This window comes from Colobus angolensis, unplaced genomic scaffold (genome assembly GCF_000951035.1).
Source record: "Colobus angolensis palliatus isolate OR3802 unplaced genomic scaffold, Cang.pa_1.0 Scaffold200, whole genome shotgun sequence".
Taxonomy (NCBI): Eukaryota; Metazoa; Chordata; class Mammalia; order Primates; family Cercopithecidae; genus Colobus; species Colobus angolensis.
The window spans coordinates 3,865,018-3,880,682 of record NW_012115156.1 but is presented as its reverse complement, the minus strand read 5'-3'; positions in this window follow the sequence as shown (position 1 = coordinate 3,880,682).

Genomic DNA, 15,665 nt, shown 5'->3' with positions numbered 1-15,665 from the left:
TCTGCTGTTAGTCTGATGGGCTTCCCTTTGTGGGTAACCCGACCTTTCTTTCTGGCTGCCCGTAACAGTTTTTCCTTCATTTCAACTTTGGTGAATCTGACAATTATGTGTCTTGGAGTTGCTCTTCTTGAGGAGTATCTTTGTGGTGTTCTCTGTATTTCCTGAATTTGAATGTTGGCCTGCCTTCCTAGGTTGGGGAAGTTCTCCTGGATGATATCCTGAAGAGTGTTTTCCAACTTAGTTCCATTTTCCCCCTCACTTTCAGGCACCCCAATCAGATGTAGACTTGGTCTTTTCACATAATCCCATACTTCTTGCAGGCTGTGTTCCTTTCTTTTTCCTCTTTTTCTTTAGACTTCTCTTCTCGCTTCGTTTCATTCATTTGATCCTCAATCGCTGATACTCTTTCTCCCAATTGATCGAGTCGGTTACTGAAGCTTGTGCATTTGCCATGTAGTTCTTGTGTCATGGTTTTTATCTCTGTCAGTTCTTTTATGCCCTTGTCTGCATTGATTATTCTAGTTATCCATTCTTCCATTCTTTTTTCAAGATTTTTAGTTTCTTTGTGCTGGGTACGTAATTCCTCCTTTAGCTCTGAGAAGTTTGATGGACTGAAGCCTTCTTCTCTCAACTCGTCAAAGTTGTTCTCCATCCAGCTGTGATCCGTTGCTGGTGATGAGCTGAGTTCCTTTGGAGGGGGAGATGTGCTCTTATTTTTTGAATTTCCAACTTTTCTGCCCTGCTTTTTCCCCATCTTTGTGATTTTATCTGCCTTTGGTCTTTGATGATGGTGACATACTGATGGGGTTTTGGTGTGGGTGTCCTTCGTGTTTGTTAGTTTTCCTTCTAACAGTCAGGACCCTTAGCTGTAGGTCTGTTGGTGATTGCTTGAGGTCCACTCCAGACCCTGTTTGCCTGGGTATCAGCAGCAGAGGCTGCAGAAGATAGAATATTGCTGAACAGCGAGCATTGCTGTCTGATTCTTGCTTTGGAAGCTTCGTCTCAGGGGCATACCCTGCCGTGTGAGGTGTGCGGTGTTGGTCTGCCCCTAGTGAGGGATGTCTCCCAGTTAGGCTGCTCAGGAGTCAGGCACCCACTTGATCAGGCAGTCTGTTCGTTCTCAGATCTCAACCTCCTTGTTGGGAGATCCACTGCTCTCTTCAAAGCTGCCAGACAGGGTGGTTTGCATCTGCAGAGGTTTCCGCTGCTTTTTTTTTTGTTTATTTAGCTGTGCCCTGTCCCCAGAGGTGGAGTCTACAGAGACAGGCAGGCCTCCTTGTGCTGCTGTGGGCTCCACCCAGTTCCAGCTTCCCAGTGGCTTTGTTTACCTACTTAAGCCTCAGCAATGGCAGGTGCCCCTCCCTCAGCCTCACTGCTGCCTTGCCATTAGATCTCAGACTGCTGTGCTAGCAATGAGGGAGGCTCTGTGGGTGTGGGACCCTCCGGGCCAGGTGTGGGATATAATCTCCTGGTGTGCCATTTGCTAAGACCCTTGGTAAAGCGCAGTATTGGGGTGGGAGTTACCCGATTTTACAGGTGTTGTGCGTCTCAGTTCTCCTGGCTAGGAAAAGGGATTCCCTTCCCCCTTGCACTTCCCAAGTGAGGCGATGCCTTGCCCTGCTTCAGCTCTCCCTGGTGGGGCTGCAGCAGCTGACCAGCACCAATTGTCCAGCACTCCCTAGTGAGATGAACCTGGTACCTCAGTTGAAAATGCAGAAATCACCTGTCTTCTGTGTCTCTGGCGCTGGGAGCTGTAGACTGGAGCTGTTCCTATTAGGCCATCTTGCTCCGCCCCCTCTGCAATCAAGGCATTTCTTTAGAATTGAATTGACTTTTAATTCCCTATAGAAATTGAGGGCTTTTCCTTTAAGTCATGTTGACTGTCATGACTTTCAGTTGTATACAAAGGCCATATTCATGGATATTTGTGGGATTTAATATGGTATAGAAACCCAGTCAAATTTCTGAAAAAGATAAATACACACACAATTTGTGGGCTTTTTTTTTTTTTTAATTGGAGAGGTTAAAGAACTATTGTAGATCTGCTTTTGGGCTAGTGTGAATAATTTGCCAACATTTACCCTGTTTCACTTCTCCTAGCCCAAGTTACCACTGTCCTTGGCAGGTAAGTGGTTCTCGAATTGTTCTTTGTAGAGCATATGTCTATTTCAGTTCTCTGGGGTGCTTGTTAAAATGCACATTCCAGGGAGATATCCTACACCTACATCTTCTTACTTGGAATTTTTGGAGTTGGAGTTGGGAAAATGGAATGGTTAACAGCTCCCTAACTGATCTTTATGAACTCTAGAGTTTGAGAAGCATTAATCCAGACTATCTTTCTCAGAATTTACATGGTTGACAATGAATGTGATGATAATGGTCCATTTTGATTCAGGGCTTTGTTTTGCTGGATCTCCATTTTCTGGATTTTTGACTTCTTCTTTGGAGTAGATTTGTATTAGTTTTCTACGGCTTCCATAATAAAATACCACAGGTTGGGTGGCTTAAATAACAGAAATTTATTTTCTCACAGTTCTGAGAGAGACTAGAACTCCAAGATTAAGCTGTCAGCAGGGTTGATTTCATCTGGAGGCCTCTCTCCGTGGCTTGTAGATGGATGTCTTTGTCTTCATGTGGTCTTTCCTCTGCGTATGGGTATTGTTTGTGTCTTAATCTCCTCTTCTTATAAGGATGCCAGTCACATTGGATTAGGGCCTATCTATATGACCTAATCTTACCTTATTTATCTCAAAAGCCCGTATCTCCAAATACAATCACATTTGAAGGTACTGGGGTTAGAATTTCAACATATAAATTTTAGTGGGAAATAATTCATCTCATAACAGTCTAGATCTCAAAACATGACATGAATAAGTGAAAGATGAACACTTGATTTCATCTCAAGTTTCTTTCCTCATCCTGGCTCTGTTCATTCGAAGGACGTCTACTACTGATTGGTCTCTCTTGTCTAAGGCAGCAGAAGGGAAGTAGGGACAATGACAACTTGCTTTTCATTGGCCCTGTTCCTCATAAGGTCTGTTTCTTTGCTTTAGGCTCAACTGTTACAAATGACGAAGGGCGGCAGTTCTCAAAGGGAATCTCAGAAGTAAAAACTCTTGTCATAATATTAAGAAGGCATTCTTTGCCTTTTTTATTGGGTGACATTTGCACTGATTGTGCAGAAGCAATAGTGGCTAAAACTGTTGGAGCTTTAGCATGACTTAACGCAGTAGGACCAAACTGTATAGTAATCTTTATAATTTCACCACTGTGCATTTGCACTGCAGAAAAAAATGTCTGTTTCACTTAAGAATGCCCTTGATGAAATACTAAAAATTATTAAGTTTGTTAAATCTTAACCCTCGAGTACACATCGCTTTAGTATTCTATGTGATAAAATGAAAAGTATGCATACAGCACTTTTGCTCCATTCAAAGTTTCAGTGGCTGTTTTGAGGAAGAGCACTATGCAATTGAATTGTGAGCTGAACTAGTCTCTTTTTTCATAAAAGGCCATTTTATCTTGAAAGAACAAGAGATGAACTATGATTATTTAGATTCAGGTGGCTGGCAGACATTTTTGCAAAAATGAATGAAGTAAGTGTATTACTTCAAGGAAGCAACTGATGGTATTTGTTGCCTGTGATAAAATTCAAGCTTTCAAGAGAATATTAGAATTTTAGAAAGCTTGTATCTGTTACTATGAGTTTAATAGCTTATAAGCAGTTGAAGATTTTTTCAGTGAGGTTGGTTATTAACGAAATGTGATTTTGGGGATATTATATAATGAAATGGGTCAACATTTGGGAATTCTGCATAACTCACTGAACCAGTGTTTTCAAAATGACCAATACAAGATGCTACAAAAGATCTATTCGATCTGTAACTGTACGATAGACCAACACATTTTAATGTAACAGAGTATAAAATGTTCACGGTATAGTGAAATGGGTCAACATTTGGGAATTCTACATAACTCACTGAACCAGTGTTTTCAAAATGACCAATACAAGATGCTACAAAAGATCTATTCAAACTGTAAGGTAGACCAACACATTTTAATGCAACAGAGTATAAAATGTTATGGTATGATGTTCATGCAGATTATATATTGCAACTTAACCCTTAAGAAATTACCACTTGCTAAGTTTTGGCATATTATCAGAGAAGAATATCCACAATTTTCTGAAAGGATCATTACAAATACTCTTTCCTTTTCCAACCTCATATCTGAGTGAGGCTGGATTTTCTTCATTTATTGAAAGCAAAAACCTATCAAGGTAGATGAAATCAAAAGCAGTTATGAGAATCTAGCTATCTTCTTTTTAAGCTAAACATTAAATAAATTTGCAAAAATGTAAATGTCATCTCATTATTTTTTTCTGTTTTGGTGTATACATCAAATATGTTTTTTAACATGTAGTGAACTTATTCTTGCTATTTTAAGATGAATTAATAAATACATGTTTAAAAATTTCTCAACTCCAATTTCTAATAAGGTGAATATTAGTAGATATAACCCATAAAAACAAAAGCTTTTTGGGAACTTCAATACTTTTAAAAACTATAAATGGACTTTGAGACCAAAAAGTCTGAGGACTGCTGACTTAGGAGGACATTTTTCTAGCTATGTTGCAGCAAATGATTTGGAGTTAACTTTGATTCATAGTATGTTTAAAGAAAAATATATTCACCATGTGAATACTAAATATAGTAAGCTTGACTTACTTTTTTCTCATTGGGAGAAAAATCCTAATAATGTTCCATATCAAAATATTCTCATGCATGGCTTAATGCCTTGTTTACCTTTGCTAATCCCAGATCAGTTTAGATAATCATGAACAAACTGGAAGAAAAAAAAGCCCTATATAAGAACTATGTTTTTGAGAGCTTTTTTCAATGTAATGAAAATTTATTTAAGTTAACAGATTAAAATCTGCCCTATAGAAACGCATTTGGAAATCTTCCCATAAGCATATTCTTTTCTTCATTCTGCCTGTTTTGTTGTGTTCCAATTTATAGGACATTTGTTTCCTTCCTTTCCTTCTCTTTTTTCTTTCTTGCCTCTCCTTTCACTCACTTTCTTCCTTCTTTCCCTTTCCTTTATTAGAGCTGCGGGCATTTATTTATATGCTACAGTTTTTGATTTCTGCCAGTGTCCTCTAAGAAAAGATGCTGACTTGGTAAACATGAACAAGGCATTACCAAAGTGTAGGTCAGTCTTTGCACTCTCAGCTCTAGTACTTAAGTAGTATGTAAATTTCAAATTTCAACACTGGAGTCTGTGCTGTGTTTCTAGTCTTAGATTTCTAGATGCTATGAAGGAAGTTTAGGGGAAAGGATTTTAACTTAAAACTTATACCTTCTATAAGAAGAAATGACTTCAAAATACATTGTATTATTATACTGTGTTTTTCATAGATTCCTTTCTCATTTTTTCCTTTAGTCTAAAAGTCATTCCCGAGTTGGCCTGAAATCAAGCACCAAGCAAAAGGTATGTTTTTTCTTCTATATTGTTGCTTTAAAAAATAATTATTTTGGGTGGGTGCTTTTTTTTTTTTTCCTTCCTGAAGAGAATGACTTGTCTTTGGATAGCCAGGGCATATCCAGAAACAAAGTAGTCTTATTCTCATTTGCTTTGCCTTCATAATAGCAAAACTGAAATTGGAGAGGGATCCTTGAAATGAAATGTAATTTGAGGGAGATTCTTGAAACCCAGTGACAGAACCGGAGAATTTTCCCATGACTTACAAGCAACTCTGAAAGCAAGGTCAGAAGATACCGTACTATATTCAGCTCTTTTATTTTCTAAGCACTTCACAGTGAAGGAATTTGTTCCTATCTCAGTTCATATTTTTACTAAACTTTATTCTCTCAACATTTGTTGTGGAGAATGACCCTCACTCATGACCTGTGATGAATTGGTTAAAACACAAGCTCTGTGAGTCAGAAAGAATTAGTTTCAATTCTTGGTTCTGCCACTTTGCTATGTGATCTTGAACATATTTGTATAGAGAAGATGATCATACCCACTAAGGTAGTATATGTTAAGGATAAAATGAGATAATAGATGTGAAAACACTTATATCCCAGTACCTGGTGTAAAGTAGCCTTTTAATAATTTTGAGATTCTATATTTCATTGATAGTTTAGAAATTCAAACAATTGAAAACTTGAAATTTCAAAATATTAATTCTCAAACATACATGAATACACGCATACACACTTAAATTATGTTAATTCCTGGCGATACATGGGACAAGTTCAGAGAAGTTCATGTTTAACTTTAGAGAGGTTCATATTTACATATTCTTCCAATGTAGAAGTTTACACTGATGGGAGTACTTGCCTAGCCTTTCAGAATAACGGATACAGTAACTCAGAATACCTTTCTTGATGCCAATTGTCAGAGAAAAAAACACTGCAAAAATTCAAAGCATCTAAGAGGTGCTGAAGAGGATTAAAAGAGGCAACATATGGGGAAGCACTAAGCTCGTGCTTGTGTCAACAGTCGCTGTTTTTGTTAAAGAAACATCGTGTTGATCGGGAAGATAGACCCAGGTTTCTACCCAGCTCCAATACCTACCACATAAAAAGAGCTAACATTGATATGGCAAGCCCTATGCTCCAGGTACAATACTAGCATTTTACGATGAACTCATTTAATAGTCTCAGTGACCTAATGAGGTAGGTGTTCTTGTTTCTCAGGGCTTGTCAGGAGAATACCACACCAATAATTGGAAAAGGGAATATAACTGGTTAATCGGTTGTCATGTTTTAACAAGGTAATGAAAAGGGTAAAAAGAAGGGTTGAAAGAGAGCTGTAAGGTATCAGGTAGGTAGCAGGCAATTCCAGGGAGCAGCTGCCGTCACCAGAGCTGAGGGAGCAAAGTAAAGAGCGGGGATTACTAACACTTCCTGGACACTTGGAAGGGTCCCACAGAGCTGAAATTCAGACCTCTGAGGAGGGGGCAGGTGCCACTGTCCCTGAGGGGCGCATAATGAGGCTGATTCCGGAAAAACTACAAACTGACTCAGTGGCTCTGTAGGAGGGAAAAGAGGGTAGTATTGCCAAAGCGAACTTCATAGGAAGTACACAGGAAGGAGCAAGATCTATGTTCCTCCTCCGGCTCTGCCCCTCTTGCTAGCGCCCCTACTGTCAGATGTTACAAGAAGCAGCTGACTCAGCAGAAATATGGTTCTCAGAGTTCCAGCCCCAAGCATCACAAAGCAGATTATAGAAAGGTGGGCTTGGAGAAGAGCGATGATAATTTAGTAACTGGCACAATCATTAGCTCCATTTTTCAGAAGAAGAAACCAAGGCGCAAATATATTAAACTATGTTTGTCCAGACGCACACAGCTAGAAAGAGGCAGAGGCAGAATTTAAACCTAGTCAGTCTGGATCCAAAAGTTTATGCTCTTAACCCCTTAAACAAGTGACTATGGACAGAAATACTTTTCTGAGTCTTTTTTAAAATGGAGATAATACTTCTTAATGTGTAGGGCTGTCGTAAGGGTTAAACAAAACAATATAAGATATGTGCGATCATACTTCTCGGCACGTAGTAGGTTCTCAGTAAATACTAATTCTTGTTAAATATGTTTTTCTTCTTTTAAGTATGAGAAGTTCATTTTGCCTTGGTGACTTTATTTGTAGTTTTAAAAGTATCTATATTGCGTTTGCCGTGGAGTGGTTCCATTGCCAGGGAGTTGTTTACTTAATTGATTATTATTTCTCCAACTTTACATATTTTAAAGTTTTCTGTGTTGGAAAGTAAACAGCAGAGAAAAGTTCATCCTGGAGCTTGATCAGTGGAGGCTTTATTGAGGATGTCCTTAAAAACTCAAAATTTATCAGGGCCTATGTCAGAGCACAGAACTGGTCTTTCACTTCAGATTTTAAGCAGTGGGAGAACTCATTAAACTTATTCAATCATTATTTAATGCAACAATTATTTATTGGTGGCTAATTATACTGAATGCTGTGCTGGCCATCAAGGGTTATATAAACACTGATAGATGGACCCTGCTTTCAAGACTGTTTCTTACAATTTAGTAGTGAGTATGATGCAACATCTCAGCTGCACATTCTCCCTCACTCTTTTTCATCTTGGCAGGTGTGTTATGTGTGTGTGTCTTGCTACATAGATGTAATGCTATCTTGTGGGTAAAATATCTGTTAGGCCTACTACCGAGCTGACCTATGTCCAAAGGAGATTAATGAGTGTAGGGAGGTATGAGGGGAGGGCAGCTGCCTCTCCTGAAGGACAGTCATTCATTAACTGGGGAAGAGACAAGTGTCAAACTAGACACAGGGAATTAATGGGAAAGACTGAGAGACCAGGCACACTGGAAAGCTCTTGGGTCCCTGGTGGTCGGTGATAAGAAGTTTGCATGCAGGGATGTGAGAGTGAAAGGGTCCAGGCTGGATGCCATGATGCTTAATGGGCCTTTTTGCTTTAACGTGGTTGATAGCTTGGGAGACAGGGTCTAGGACAGCCAAGACCTTAGAGTCCTGGTGGTAGGTAACTGATAAGATCAGGAACCTCTTTTATATAAGTCAGTCTTCTTAAAAATGGTTTATTCCCCCTCTATGTTTACTTTCTTTTGTTTAAAAATGCCAACTGCCTGAGTAGTCCTAAATGAACTAAGGGAAGAGCTTTGTGTGGTACTTCAGTCAGAACATTAAGGGGAAGCTGGCCTTAGAGGCCAGCAAGTTCTAGTATTGATGTCCAAGATCCTCATGAGCAAATTCCAAGGCCATAGTCATGTGGTCAAGATCTTGTAGTTTTTTCTGGAAATTCTGGAAAAATTAAAAAAGGTTAGGTTTTGTGGAGATATATTTTGTAGGACACGGGAATACCCAAAACCTGTCCTTGATCCCTGTGGCTCAAGAGAATCAGAGGAAAGTAAATGAATACAGGACCAAAACTTGCACATGAATATTGTTTCCCTAATGTAGAACTTCAGTGAGCTGTGCTGAGAGAAATAGAAGACTTTTGTCTCCATTCCATAAAATCTACTCACTGCTCCCTAAGTATCTTTTCAAGAGTAATAACAATAGTAAAACAGTATGCAGTCAATGCTCTGGTTGCTTTACAAACATTCAGTGGCTGTATTGTTTTCATTAAAAATTTTTTTTCAGATTATACTTCATTTTTAAGAGCAGTTTTAGGTTCACAGCAAAATTGAGTGGAAGGTACACAGATTTCCTGTATACTCTCTGCCCCTTACCATGCATAGCCTCCTGCATTGTCAATATCTCCCACCAGAGTGATACATTTATTACAACTGATGGGCCTGCATGGACACATCATTATCACTCAAAGATCTTACCTTACATTAAGATTCATTCTTGATGTGTTAGGTCATTCTTGTGTTGCTATGAAGAAATACTTGAGACTGGATAATTTATAAAGAAAACGGGTTTAATTGGCTCATGGTTTTGCAGGCTGTACAAGCATGGTGCTGGCTTCTGCTTGACTTCTGGGGAGGTCTTAGGGAGCTTGGCAGAAGGCGAAGTGGATCAGGCATGTCACATGGTGACAGCAGGAGCAAGAGAGAGAACAAGGGGGAAGGTGTCACACACTTTTCAACAGCTAGTTCTTGTGAGAACTCACTATCACGAGAACAGTATGAATGTGATGGGGCTTAACCATTCATGAGAAATCTGGCCTCATGATTCAGTAGCCTCCTACCAGGCCCCACCTCCAACACTGGGGATTACAATTCAACATGGGATTTAAAGGGGATAACATCCAATCTATTTAACTTGGTGCATTACACTATATGGGTTTTGACAAGTGCATAATGAAGTGTATCATTACAGTATTGTATAGAATAGTTTCATTGTCCTCAAAATCCTCTGTGCTCTGCCTTTCATCCCTTTCTCCCCCCACGACTGACAACCACTGATCTTTTCACTGTCTTCATAGTTTGCTTTTCCCAGAATGTCACATAGTTGGAATGATACAGTATGTAGCCTTCTCAGATTGCCTTCTTTCACTTAGTAATATGCATTGAAGTTTCTTCCACGTCTTTTCATGGCTTGATAGCTCTGAACCTTTCAGCACTGAATAATATTTCATTGTCTGGATGTACCACAGTTTATCCATTCGTTCACCGAAGGACATCTTGGTTGCTTTCAAGTTTTGGCAATTATGAACAAAGCTGCTATAAGCATTCCTATTGGATGGACATACGTTTTCAACCCTTTTTTGGTAAATACCGAGAAGTGTGATTGCTGGCTTCTATGGTAAGAGTATGTTTAGTTTTGTAAGAAACTGCCAAACTGTCTTTTGTATTCTCATCAGCAATGAAAGTTCTTATGATTCCACATCCTTGCTAGCATTTGGTGTTATCAGTGTTCTAGATTTTGGTCATTTTGATGGCATATTGTATCTAATTGTTTTAATTTGCATTTACCTGATAACGTGATATGGAGCATCTTTTCATATGATTATTTGCCGTATGTATATCTTTTTTGGTGAGGTGTCAACTAAAGTCTTTGGACAATTTTTTAATCTAGTTGTTTTCTTTCTCATTGTGGAGCTTTGAGAGTTCTTTGCATATTTTGGATCATAGTTCTTTATCAGATATTTCTTTTGCAGATATTTTCTTTCCTGTCTGTGGCTTGTCTTTGGATTCTTTTGACAGTGTCTTTTAGAGAGGAGAAAATTTTAATTTTAATGAAGTCCAGCTTACCAATTTTTTCTTTCATGGACCATGACTTCAGTGTTTTCATTCAATTTTTTTTTTTCCAGAAAGAAAATTGATTTGCTAAAGCCTGTAGTTAATAGAGTGTTTTAAATATCCTCAGTCCCCCAGCCAAACATTTCACCATGCCATGGTGTTCAGTGAATTTGAGTTTGCTATATACTTTTTCCTATCAAAGCAATCTTCTCAGTTCAGATAAATAAACTCACAGTAAGTTACACTTGATTTATATGACTTCAAGTCTAATATCTCTTAAGGGTATTTGCATTTTAATAGGTAGCAGAAGGGTACATGTTAGCAAGTAGGGTACATGTTTTGGTTGGTAGAAAGACCTCATCTTTGCTCTTAAAATTACATTGTTTACCTTCAAGATTAATTCAGCAGGAAACATTAATTGGTTAGATGACCTAGGGTCACAATGCATGTCATTGGTAGGCAGCCAGTACTCCAGTTTGGAGCACTGAGGCTGGCACTTTTGTATTCAGTCCTTGATCTTCCTCCCACCCCCATTACCCATGAACCTCCTCACTTATGAGTGTAGTGTCCCTCATTCCCACTCAACCGCAAACTCTCCTCCAAACAGAGGTTGTAGTTTGTTAATATTTGTAATTTTCCCAGCTTCATTCTCTTTTGCATCTAGTGTCTGAGAGTTTCATAAATATTGATAAGAACACCCTGTGCCCCCACTTTACAGGAGAGCAAACCATGCCATGAACAGTGGTGGTGCCTAATGTTAGTCTCAGGCCCCTGGAGAAGTAGCTTTTAATTTTTCCCGCTAAAGACTAAAACAGGCTCCTGAACATTTCTTGTGTTATTCTTGTTTTCTCATTCAATTCTGATGCTCCATTAGCAGTGTTCCTTTGCCCTTCTAAGCCTTCCACTCAGTCTCCCCTCCCTTGCCCCCATCCGCAACCTCCTTCACTTTCAGCATCCTGCACCAGAGTAGTACATTTGTTATCATCAATGTAGTTATGTTGATGCTTCTTTATCACCCAGAGTCCATAGTAGTTTACATTTGGGCTCGCTCTTGGTGACTATTCTACGGATTTTGATAAATGTATAATGACATGTATGTATCTAATATTGTAGTACCGAACAGAATAGTTTCACTGCCTGAAATGCTCTTGTGCTCTGCTTACTAATCTCCCCTCCCCTCGATTCCTGACAGCCACTGATCTTTTTAGTGTCTTCATTTTTTTTTAGTTTGAGATGGATTCTTCCTCTATCACTCAGGCTGGAGTGCAGTGGCATGATTCTGGCTCACCGCAACCTCCACTTCCCCGGTTCAAGCGATTCTCCTGCCTCAGCCTCTTGAGTTGCTGGCATTACAGGCGCCTGCCACCATGCCTGTCTAATTTGTGTATTTTTAACAGAGACAGGGTTTCACCACGATGGCCAGGCTGGTCTCGAGTTCCAGACCTCAAATGATCCACCTACCTCGGCCTCCCAACATGCTGATATTACAGGTTTGAGCCACCGCACCCAACTGTCTCCATTGTTTGGTCTGTTCCAGAATGTCACATAGTTGGAATAATGCAGTGTGTAGCCTTTTCAGGTTGGCATCTTTTGTTTAGTAATATGCATTTAAATTTCCTCCATGTAGTTTCATGGTTTGATGGCTCATTTGTTTTTAGCACTGAATAATGTTCTGTTTTCTGGATGTATCATGTTTATTTATTCATTTACCTGCTGAAGGACATCTCAGTGTCTTTCAAGTTTTGGCAGTTATGAATAAAGCTGCTATAAACATCTATGTGCAGGTTTTTGTGTGGATGTGTTTTCAACTCATTTGGGTAAAATGAAGGAACACAGTTATTCAATCAATTTTTATTTATCTTTTTTTCCCACAAATGACTCAGAGCCTTTGCTCTATTTCCCTCAAGTGTCTGCTCCAATTTTTGTGTTTTCTCACTTGTGCTTCCTTGGTTTTGGCCATGTGTTTCCTGCACTAGGTCTCCAGAGTCCCCAAGAATGATCTACGTCCCCTTGGAGGAATGTCAGAAAGAGTGAGATGCTCTATAACAGTAATGCAGGGAAGTTTTTTTTTTTTTAATTTTTTGAGGCAGAGTCTTGCTCCGTTGCCAGGCTGTAGTGCAGTGGTGTGATCTCGGCTCACTGCACCCTTCGCCTCCTGGATTCAAGTGATTGTCCTGCCTCAGCTTCCTGAGTACCTGGGACTACAGGTGCCCCCCACCATGCCCAGCTAAATTTATTTTTATTTTTATTTTTAGTAGAGACGGAGTTTCACCAATGTTGGCCAGGATGATCTCCATCTCTTGACCTTGTGATCCACCCACCTCAGCCTCCCAAAGTGTTGGGATTACAGGCATGAACCACTGCGCTCGGCCCATGCAGGAAGTTTTTAATGTAGCAACTATATTTGGACAAGTCAAGAAGAAGAAAGCAGAGGATGAATTTATAGCACCCAAGAGTTAAATTCCAGTCCTGCCATGCAGTTCTTACTGGGCCTTTTATATCACTATGAGAGTCTGAACACTGAATCTACCTTGAGGGAAAATAAAAGTCACTGCTTTCTGGTAGTGACAATTACCCTTGAAGATCCTGACAGGAGATGGAAAGGGAATCAGGCTCCCAAGAGTAGAGCCTGTATTATCTTTAATCCAATGTTATCTTTCTATGGCCTGTGAAAGTTGCCCAGTGGCTTTTTGGAAGATGCTGCCTAATAAAAGTGACAAAACAAGCAAGCTGAATTTAAAAGTTAGAGATCCTCTCTACAGACTCACAACAATAGGGATTTTAGGAGAGTCTATTATTTCTATTTTTTTCCCCAGAAAAAATGCTGAATTAACATTTTAATATTTTAGTTAATTAAAAAGTACTAATTAACTTTTCTAGATAGAGGGAATTTTTTGGGACAAGTATTATTCAAGTGATCAAAGGCTATGTGTTAGACACACTGACACTAACTTTTATAGTCATCTCTTCTCTGAATTTTATCCATAAAAAGACCCAGAAGGACAAACTTGGCATTTCAGCAATGTAGGTCAGATTCTATTGCTATGAGCTCCAGGGGACAGGCTGTCCAGTGCTTTTACTCTTCTTGAACTTGTGTTCTATTGAATAGCGTTTGGAGAATATGAACCTGGGTCTGAGGCTTTGAGAGTATATCATGGATTTTATAAAAAATTTGTTTTTAATTGACAAATAATAATTGTATATATTTATGGGGTCCAATGTGCCATAGATTTTTTTAATGTGATGGCATTTGTTAAATGGGAATTGAAGTCATTTCACTTTTTGTCTTATCCTTTTTCTCCTCCCTTGCCTTGGTGGAGAGCATACTCCCCCCATATCCCACTGGCTCTGGTCAAGGGTCTCCTTCATTCCCATCTTCTCTCCCTTAATTTTCAAATATTCTGAGACATCCCCAAAATAGACTGTGTGTTCAGATTTGCTTAAGTTACAGTCAAACATCTCAAACTCAGAAGACTGGGCTTCAGGAATGGTGTAGGCCAGTGACTTTAGGAGCCCTCTTCAGCAAAGAGCAGGTATATTCTTGTAAATTGTGTGGGAAGTAAGGCCCAAGCTGGATTGCTCAAAGCATTCACCTTGTATTTCTGGAGCAAAGGAAAAATAATAGTGTCTCAGAGTATAGCTCATCTTGTTAAATATTAAACTTGGTCCATTCCCAGTTCCCCTTTGGTTTCCTAAGTTTCAGTAGGTTTATTCAAGCTCGTCCTCTAGAGTGCATTTCTAGCCTGTGAGTTAAACCCAGTGTTTCAGAATGACAGTCACTCTCAGAGGTGGGGCCTAGGTGAGGTTTTGCTGGAAAATGTTGGGAAGGAGCTGTAAAGTCACCCAGATGTGATGTAATTTCTTCCCTTCTTGAAGGGACTACCAACTAGAAAACTCATGGCACAACTCAGAAAAGCTGGTCAGACTGTTATGAGGTCAACATTTTGGTTTTGTGTCTCTATGTAGCCTTTATTTTAGGTTAACTAAAACAAAAGTTTTCATAAATAAATTAAAATCTTCAATTCTTCAGAAATGCTCAAGGAAAGATTTAAGAAATAAAGAAAGAAAATCCGTCTCATTTCTCCCACTTCTTATAATAAATATCATTGTCTGTGCAGAGATTAGAAAATTAGGCCAGGTGCAATGGCTCACATTTGTAATCCTAGCACTTTAGGTGTCCAAGGTGGTAAGATTGCTTGAGGCCAGGAGTTTGAGGCCTGGGCAACACAGCAAGACCCCATTTCTACAACAAAATTTAAAAAATTAGTTAGGCATGGTGGCCCACCTATAGTCCTAGCTACTTGAGAGGCCGAAGTGGGAGGATTGCTTGAGCCCAAGAGTTAGAGGTTACAGTAAGCTATGATCATGCCACTGCACTCTAGCCTAGGTGACAGACTGAGACCCTACCTCAAAAAAAATTCACAATTCAATTATGTTTTATTTTGCCCATTTGAGTGATTTTAAAAAATACTGAGCCAATATTTTTAAATGTGAGTGTTTTCACATAGATACTTGGCTTTCTGACTTGTTTTGAAAAATTGGAGTATCTGGAAAGTTACTGTGGATTTCCAAATGCCAATGATCAACCGTGATGAAGGCCCCTGCCCACTCTAAACAGGGCAAGGCACCTGCAGTTAATCACAGTCCTCACATTTCCCTGTTGTATTCCTGATACTCTTCAGCTCATGCCTTTTACTGCCTTCCTGGCCCCTAGTAGCACTGAAGTCTTTGACTTCTAATCTGTGGGATATTATGCTACTATTTGCAGGAGTTTGAAGTCCTTACATTTTAGCGGAGCTCAACCCTGGGCTGTCTTGCAAACACATTCTATTTAGCAAATTCATTAATTACAGTTCAGAGTTTCTTTGAAACATGTTAGGCTCCAACAAAATTAATTTGAACAAATATTCTTTGTTTTAAACTTCTTTTCTTGCAATGCATTATGACATTAATACTTTTTAATAAATGATAA